General features: G+C 44.7%; 1 protein-coding gene across 1 annotated transcript in view; it reads right to left on the bottom strand.

Annotated features, from left to right (window-relative positions):
- Positions 1–5,804: 5,804 nt before the first annotated feature.
- Positions 5,805–9,386, bottom strand: part of TMEM38B (transmembrane protein 38B) — a 31,065-nt gene continuing 27,483 nt past the window's right edge. Inside the window, exon 9 of the transcript XR_015701084.1 lies at positions 5,805–5,857. The gene's annotated coding sequence lies outside the window, so the exon portion shown is untranslated. The remainder of the gene's footprint in view (positions 5,858–9,386) is intronic.

Raw genomic sequence — 9,386 nt, 5'->3', positions numbered from 1 at the left:
AGCCCAGCAGCCAAATACTTTTCACCATTGCAGCCACATCCCCCAGCCATCAGTGCACCCTGCTCCCTGCACTCTTTACCCATCAGAAATGGCAGGGAGTAACTCATGCATCACATGAGCTGTTCTGACAGCCCAACACGTAGGAAACCTGGGTTTTGGGGTGTCCCACTGTCTCTCCTCTATTTTGTATGCTATTGTTCCAGTAAAATGTGTGTGACACGTAGGCAGTGACTTCCATCAGCACGTCCACCCACATGCAAGGCTGGCACATATCCTAGTCCTCATAGCCGAAGGGCCTTTTGCATTCCATACATAGGTCTCCCAGATGAGTGCGCTGGCCATTACCCTGCTGAATAAAAGGCTCTGAACTGCAGCAGAGCAGATTCCCTTTCCTGCTACTGTGCTGACTTCAAAAGAGTGCTTTCTGTTTGCTCACTTCAAAATAACCACAAGCATTTCTACTTGGGAGAGGATTTTGGAAGTGCCTGTCCAAAACCCTGAGTCCATCATCAGCACTCCAGAGAGGAGAGGCTGCAGCAACCTCCTGTATTGCAACCTTCCAGCTGGCTGCCTCTTTTGGGTGCTCCTCATTCAGCATGAAGCTTCCTTATGGTGCCCATGCCTTGTCACACACTGGAGCCCAGAGGTCTAACTGTGGGACCTGAATTAGAGCAGTCAAACACACTGAAGCTCAAAATTTTTCCTCCAAATTTAAAGCAGCCTTTGTGTTCTCCATTGGTTCACACCCTGGTGCAAATTCCTGCTCAGAGCAGATCCTGCTTCATCTGGTGCTCAGGTACAGAGTACAGGGTGCTGATAGGAAACAGTCACTTCTCTCTTTGGCCATGCACTTCTCTTCAGCTTTAATTGTGTTGGCACCCTCAGCTTTGCTCACCCCTCCTTCTTCTGCCAACTACACCTACAGATCTCTGCATCTGAGCTCTGCAGATCTGAACTCCAGCTGCACAGCCATCCCACTGGCAAAATGTAGTTCAGTCCCACCAACCACCCAGCCCTTCTTGATCACTACTGAATTAGTCAATTAGAATTAATTTTCTGTGGGGATAGTTTCTGTCATGCAGAGGTATCATGAATGTGTGTCTACACAAAGACTTTCCCCAGGGAAACCTCCATGAGAGTATTCAGGATAAAATGACTACTAGCCTGCATCTGCTCTAAAAATCAGGAGAAAGTGTAGAGGCAATGAGTTAGGTAGCTCCTTTCCCTACGGCAGGACTAGGACATGCACATAGGTCAATTCATTCAGCATAAGTCACAGAGAATGCATAAAACGGTAATCAACAGCCCAAGCTCTGGAGTCTTAGTAACAGGCGCAATAAAGAGCTGAAGTCCAAATCCTCAAAGGTATTCAGATGCCTAAGTTTCTTTGGTTTCAGCACCATTAAGTATCTGGGCCTGACCTACAAAACTTCATCTGCAAAAGCAAGGCCGCACTCACAGGTAACACGATTGTTTTCTCCATTGAGTTCACAAAGACTTAAGAACCAGCTTGCATAGAAGCATGGTAGTAGGTGGTCTTTAACAACACTGGAACAAGCTACAAGGGCAGGCTAATTGAGAAGCGTCCTTTTTTTTTGTATAACAGAAACACAAGGTTTTTTTCATTGCTGCCTGTGCTACTCTTTAAATGAATCCCACATAGACAGTTAGTTGGATCCTATGAAACAAGAAGGCTACACTTGGCACCTGCTGCGTTACAGATTGTGCCTGTGAAATTGAATTTACAAGGACAAGACCAGAGAGAATGGCAAAAAAGAAGGAGCTGTTGAAATGATGTATTTGCCTATATTATATTAATAATTTGTCATTAAGAATAAGCAAAGACTGCCATGCACTTAGCAGTGAACATCTCCTTCAACAAGTCTTCAGTGTGGGACCTAAGGAATTTACAAAATCAGCTTTTTGGGAGAATGACTCTCTCTATCATACATTGCTAATGCACAAGAAACTAAACCCAGCTGACTAGCAAGTACTACTATTGTATACATATTTATTAGACAATGACTATGAAAAGGTTACATTGTGAGTGACAGGTGGCATTACCGATGTAACTTCACTCTGCAGAACTGAAACCCAGGCCCATTGCTAATTCATAGATTTAAAAACACCACATCCCTAAACAAAAAAAGTATAAAGACTATCACACAGCTGCCTGATGTTTGGGCTTGTCTGTTGAGAGCAGAGAAGAAATCTCAGTAGGTCAAAGCTAACTATTCACTGAACATTTGTTGGTAAGGGAAATACTTTACATAACTCAGCAGAAACCCGCTCCAGGACATGTAGAGTGTGTGTGCATGTGTGTAACATATATGGAAAAGATAATTGTGTTTGTATGAGTAACTTTTTCCCAGTTTGTACGCTTGTTCATGTAGACCAGCCAAGGGTCACTGACACTGTCGGAAGAAAGATTTCAAAAAGCACGGGATTAAAATATGTAGCATCTTGTAATACTGTATGGAGTAGCGTCAAGCTTGATCAAAAAGCACCAGTGCCTGGAGTCATGTGGTAACATGGGAACCAACTTAGTGTAAGGAAATTAAATCAATGCTGAAAAAAAAAAAAAAAAAGGAAATCATTAGAACAGAAAAAATGGGGGGGGTAACCAAAATTCAGATTTCACTACATGACCCTCAAACAACTCAGGGAGCCACAGGACCAATGCAGGGGGTGACAGTCTACCTTTGCAGTGGGGGTGTTCCCTGCGTGGAAGAGCTCTGGCGGGCAGCTCCCAGCCCTTCGTGGGGTTGCTGCTGCAGCACGTGCTTTGCAGGTGGGCTCGCAGCATCGGTGCCGAGACGCCGGCACCCCTGCAAAGGGACGCAGGCTCCCCCGGGCACGACGACCTTCAGTGCTCGCAACGGGCTCCCCGCCACCAGACGGCGAGCACCGCACCGCTTCGCCTGGCCTCAAAGCCGCGGCGGAGGCACAAAGGGAGGGAGGGAGGGAGGGAGCGGGAAGGGAAACCGGCATCCGCTCCCGCCGCTGGCGGCTCCTCCCGCTCGTCGCGCGCGGCGGCGGCGGCGGCGGCAGCGGGCGGGGCGGCGCGGGGGGCCCCGCTTGCTCGCAGCGGGAGCGGCGGGGAGGGGCGCGGCGGGAGCGCTCCCCGCCCCGCCCCGCCCCGCCGCCTTCCGCAGGGCGGCCACCGGACCGCCACCGCCCCCGCCACCGCCACCGCCACCGGGAGCGGGACGGCGCCGTGCCCCGGGGCCGAGCGGGCGGCGGCAGCGGCGGGCGCGCGCCACCTGCCGGCGGGCGCGCGGCGGCGGCGTGGCCACGTGGCGCCGCCCGGGCCCGGGCGCGCCCGCGCGCGCGCTTTCCCGCGCCCGCCTCCCCGCGCCCCTCCCGCCCTTCCCCCACCCGCGGAACCCCCGTCCTCGTCGCCGCCGGGGGGGGCGGGTGTCCCCGAGGCCCGTCCTGAGGAGCAGCCCTGCGGGAGGACGGCGGGGGGGGTGCAGGCGCCCCCCCCCCCCGCCCCCAGCAGCCCCACAAGTTTTCCTCTGCTCCCAGCTCAAACTTCAGAACCAAGTTGCGCTGTGCATCTTCGTCCCGCCGGCCGGCCTACGCCTTCGCGTGTGCGGGACCCCAGGTTTTCCGACCCCACCCCTTGCCTCTCCTCCTCTCCAAAAGGCACGGTCCCTTTTCAGCGTCAGCCACCGGGGTGTCCAGTTTAGCCAGCTGATCCGAAGGAACGTTGGCGGCGCCATCCAGGGTTATCAAAGCGTTTGCAGCTTTTCTGTTTTGCTGAGGATGGCCTCAAAGATGGGGGCCTTCGTTTCAGCATCTACAATCGTAGATTCAGAGGCCAAGGTGGCACCACTTGTACTCTAAATACTTCAGTTCGATTGGCTTTGCGTGTACTTTTTTGTATTTGTCTTTCAGAAATAACAGCTCTGAGCTTCAAAATAAATAAAGGCCCTGAAGCCACCTATACTGTCTGTGTGCACAAGAAGATTCTGTGGCAGATCATTTGCCATCCAGAAAACACTTTTTGGGGGGAGGAGACTGTGCAAAACTCATCAAAACAAATTCTGCAAAATGAAGCCAAAGTAGACGAGATCAGCATGGGAAACTTAGCCAAGTAGGTTATTTCCCACCAACTCTATTGCCAATTGTTAGAGGGGGCTTAAACAAAGCTAATTTTTTTGCTTTAATCCAGAACCATTGCAGAAATAGAGAATTGACAAATAAGTGTCTGTGCTCCAGAGTCTCACTTGTTTTAAATCAGGACAACACTTGCATCTATCGACAATCAACTGCCGTGTTAGAGCATACCCTTAATATCAAGAGATAATAGGGAGATGATTTCTGATGCTATCCATCTTTTGAGATCTTTATTACATGGTTTCTTTCTAAAATTCTGTACCATGTCATAATACATCCCAGTGCAGATAGGTTTATGTAAACAATTCTGTCACGTTATCACCTGCACTGAAGGAGCTGATAACCCACTTGTACTCAATTCCCCTGAAGGCACGACAGAACAGATGGGTTCCTTCGATGCTCAGTTCCAGGTGATTACCTAAGGATGGCAGTAGCATGGTCAAGACATTCCAATATTGTCCTCCGTCTTCCATATCTTCCAAGATACCTGGTGAAAATGTACAGCCAGGTATAGCCAGCACCCACTATAACAAGAATTTGTCAGCGTTTTGCTGCTACTCTAGAATAACGTTATAAATACATGAAAGTACTGCAGCAGGTACATGCAGATTTGTATATTTTGAATTCTTATAGCATCCACACAGCAGTGTCTTGGAAACACAGGACGGAAAATGGCCCCCTCATTTCTCAGATAGAGTCTCTGTTATTGTAGGTAACTGCATCTTATGGTTTTCTTCATAAACATCTCAAGCTCTACCTTAAATCGAGTTAGTTTTTTCCAACATCATTTACATGGCTGGGGAGTGACCAAGGTGTAAAGATGCAAATTCTGATTTTTGATAGGGAAAGTACAGAGAAAAGTGAATGAAAAGGAAGATTCTAATAACAGAAAACATTATCAAAGTACTTCTGGCAGTACCTTTTTTTACTTCTTTTGAAGAGTATCTCAGTCCGATAGCAGTCCCCGCAAGATCATGTGAATAATCTCCTGCAGAATTGATCTGGCCATCAGGTTGCCTGTAGACACCTCCTGGCTTCACCGCTGATTTAGGGTACACACTGCTAGATGGAGTTCTTCCACCGATTCCAGTAAATTTGACGTCTAAGCATTGCTGAGAAACACTGAAAAACAAACGAGTACGTGTATGGAGTATAATAATCATCTGGGTCACTAGGGGTTCGTTAAGCTTTATACTTAGAAGGCCAAGACTAAGATACATTGTGCATGCAGCCCATCTGAAATTCCAGTACACAGTAACTTCTAAGAATCGAGTGTCATATCCACAGAGATATTAAGGTGAATACCTCCCATTTATCAATCAGTTAGTGGGAGCTTCAGGATCAAAAGAGACTTGCAGGCAGGTTCCTATTCATACCCCCAGGGCATTGCTGGAAAAGGAGCTTCAGCATGCACAAAAATCCTTGACTTCTGCTCTGATAACTGAAGGATGCGTGCCAGAGCCGTCATCTGCAGAACGAAATACTGATGGAGGAGCCAAAGTCTCAGACTTCCCAGGGAGATCTTCCAAGAAGAGACTGTTACTCGTGGCAATTGATGGTACTTTAAGCTGATCAGAGCCAGCAGTAGCGGTGGGGCGGGACGAGACAGTGGGAGAGGAAGGGCTGGTAGAAGAGGCATTCAGTGAACTTCTAGCGTAGCTGTAACAGCAGAGGTCCTTAGGTTCTTGAGACACTTGGGTCTTAGGGGTCTGCTACGAAAGGTAGAAAGCATTGGCTGGTGGGCAAGGGCAGGATGGGAAAAAAGCGCATGAATGCAACAGTGGTGTAAACACTCAAAAAAATCCTAACAAAGGCATATTTTAAACATGTCAATTTTACACGTGTCAATTTTACACACAGGTCTTGGTTAGGTAAACAAGTCTAGGACTAGTGTACCACACCACCACTACCCACTAAGTCAAATATACACCTCTGTGTACAAAGGCAAAGGATATCTGACTTACATTGCATGGGAAATACTGTCAGCATTATGTACGGCTCAGCCAAGTTTGTGGCAGACCTTGCAGCCTAGCAGAGTGCCAAAATACATGACCTAATGGGTTTTGCAGTGTACATAGTCTCATATTTTATTTGGTGATGAATACTTGCCATAAAGTGTTTGTGGAGACAAAGAGAATAAAGCAAGAGTGGTATTCACGTTGTTTGCCAAGAATAATACCACAATATTTGTTTATGTAGTTTGCCAAAAATATCAAGTATCACAATATACAGGCATTCAGCCAAATTTATCTGTTACTGACACCATCTACCCAGCTGACTGCAACTGAAACCATCATTTGGTCCTCTATTTTAAATATTTCAAAGAATACAGGGTATCTCATTTTAATTTTTAAGTCAAATACTCTTTACATACATATATATTATACATTATACATACACACTTTACTCTTGCAGGATACAACATGAACAACCATTCCAAAGAGAATGACACAGAGCCAAAGCCTCCTCTAATTAAAGTTAACAAGGAAGCATAACCAGTACCTAAAGTGAATCCGTTCATGAACACATGCAAATCAAAGTGACATAACAGCAGTAGAAAGTTACTTTCACCATTCTCCGTCTACTCTGGGATCAGCCAGCTCTGTCAGCTGAATTATAAATGAGCCTTGTGACACAGACATATTTTGTTTACCTTGATTTTTTTTTTTTTTTTTGAAGAGAGAAGAGAGATGATTTCAAAACAAAACCCCCAACTTGAAAAACAATAGCTCAGGAAAATTTGTACAACATAATCCAAGCTTAAATATTTTGCTCCTTTTTACCTCTTTTATTAACAAAAGTCCATAAGGAATCAAGCTCCCAGATACAATTTCTGAGCAACTTTGAACCTAGATTGAGATTTTTGTGACTGGACATTGCCTCCAATGAGTTCCCAGATGAAGTAGTACCACACTTTTAGGAAAGAAGTTTTTATAACTCAGCCCAGATTGTGGAACTGAAAATTACAAGGAACAGGAGGAATAAGTAGTGTTAAAAATTGTAAATAAGACCAATGCATTTCAAATTAGATTCTGGTAAAATACAAAACATTGAAGGTGAAATATCATTTGGAATAGAAAAGTGGAAGGAAATGAGAGAAAACCTGAATAATAAGCAATGGAATAATCACATCTGATGCATAGCTGTATGCTGTAGAGGGTGAAATGACTCAAAGGATCATAGTTGAGCAGTAATGACGTAAGGTCCACTTCCACTGAAGTCAGTGAAGACATTGCTGCTGACTTGACCAAGATAAGGATTATATAGCTCAGAGTTTAAAGGCCAAGTGCCAGATATCTTTAAACTGGTAACCTTGGAAAAAGATCCCTTGTCCATTTAAATCACCTGTACTTCAAGGACTTTGGATTAATTTTGCCAGCCTGGTCCAGCTGGGGATTCAGTCATCAGTGGATAAAATGACCATGGGAAAATGCGTTGTGAGGAAAGAAACTCATGATGGAACACAGTTTTAAATGCATTTAATTAAACGGAGTATTTCTTACTGATGTTGAGTAATATTTCCTCACACTGCAACTACTGTCATGAGCAATGAGGAAAAAGAGCACTTCATCTGGCTACAAAGGCTGCTGAATTTCATCATATCTAAAAGGGAGCTTCCAGAGAGGCTTCTGGACTCCAGATGAACATTTAGAAGTGATGGGGAACCCTCTGTGTCCACAGAAGATTTATTCCTGAAACTAATCACTTCCCTTTTCAGCTGTGTACCTTAAGCACAGCACACACCTCCCTCTCAAGGCTTTGCCATCAGGCTGTCCTTTTCATCAAGAACAACTCAGGCTTCCCTTGAACAAAATATTTGAGCCTGAAGTCCTAAAATCCATTCCTCTCCCAGTTCCTTGTCACATATTTTCCAATACTCATAAGCTATAAATAGAGACAGATGGAGAGAAAAATAAAGACACTCATTCCCTTGAAACCTTTTGGGCCAGAAAAACTTTCTGGCAGGAAGCAATGGAAGAATGATAAGTATTTTGCTTTTAAAAACCTTTGAGTTTGTCCTCCTAAGTAAGGCCAGCTGATCTGTAAGGCAGTCAACTATTTTAGTACTGTCATGGAATTGGCCAAGGAGTTGCTGAAATACTAATTCCTTTTGACAGAAGCCCTGTAAGTCAACTCCAGACAATTACTTTTGGAACTTCCCAGACAGACTTCAACCATGGCAAATTTTATATACATACAGGAAGGCAAAGAGGTGACTGTTACTTGTACAATATTGCCAGTTTCAGGGATGCACAATGGCTACTGGAGACGGGCTTTCACAAGGCCATTTTCACATCTAGATACTCATTGTCAGGAGGATGCTTGTTTTCAGAATGTGCTGTGGGGGATTGTTCCAAAGACCTGATGCTTGTCCTCTAGAACATCTCTGATCTCTGGCTATGCTTCAGCTAGTTCTGATAGTGCTGATTTCTATCCTCCATCAAATTTCAGTGAAAGAGACAGAACTTTTGCATGCATATATGGTTGGAGACAGGTTGACTGTATTTTAACTAGCAAAGCTGCTATGTGCAAGATAAATTGTAATTTATAAGCAACTTATATGCAATTAACATGCAATTTAAATTATATATAAATCTCAGTTCTAATGCAAACCTCTTCCTTGGAAGTAACACTTAAACAAACATGCAAATCAACTGCTAGATCTACATTACTGTTGATGGTTTTACCTTGCCTATTTTGTACCAATGTTACAAACAACTTAAATGCAGGAGGTGAAATGCAAGTCTTTTGTTCCTCGAAAGAGGACCTCCATGCTGTTTGGTCATCATATTTTCCTGGTTTTGAAAAAGAAAAATCTGACAGCTTTTGGACCAGGTCATCAGCCAGTTTGGACTAGCACAGCTCCTTTAAAGCAAATACTGTTTCTCTGTTTTGGAAAAGAAATTAAAAAATCAGTCCCTACTTTTACCAAAAGAAACAATAAATCCTACGATATATTGATAGATCCCATGACCCTTTCAGCTGGGTCAAGAAGCACCTTTTAATTGCATAAACATGAGCCTGAACATACCCATTTGCTTTGAAACCAGGGCAGCAGCTGTGTATGCAAAAAGTGTATTTATGCAATTAGACAGTTGGTTAAGTTGGACTAGTTATCTGTCTCTGTACTTATTAGTTTTCTGTTAACCCTTTACTCCCTGAATTACTTCATATGTGTGATATTACTGCCGTCTCTTTCATTACTGTCTAGACTGCCTGCATTTCAAATTCAGTATTCATGCAAAATGCTAAATACCTTTCAC

Source organism: Nipponia nippon, unplaced genomic scaffold (genome assembly GCF_047370975.1).
Source record: "Nipponia nippon isolate SJK-2023a ecotype South Korea unplaced genomic scaffold, ASM4737097v1 scaffold_8, whole genome shotgun sequence".
NCBI lineage: Eukaryota > Metazoa > Chordata > Aves > Pelecaniformes > Threskiornithidae > Nipponia > Nipponia nippon.
This window is presented reverse-complemented; position numbering and strand designations above follow the sequence as displayed.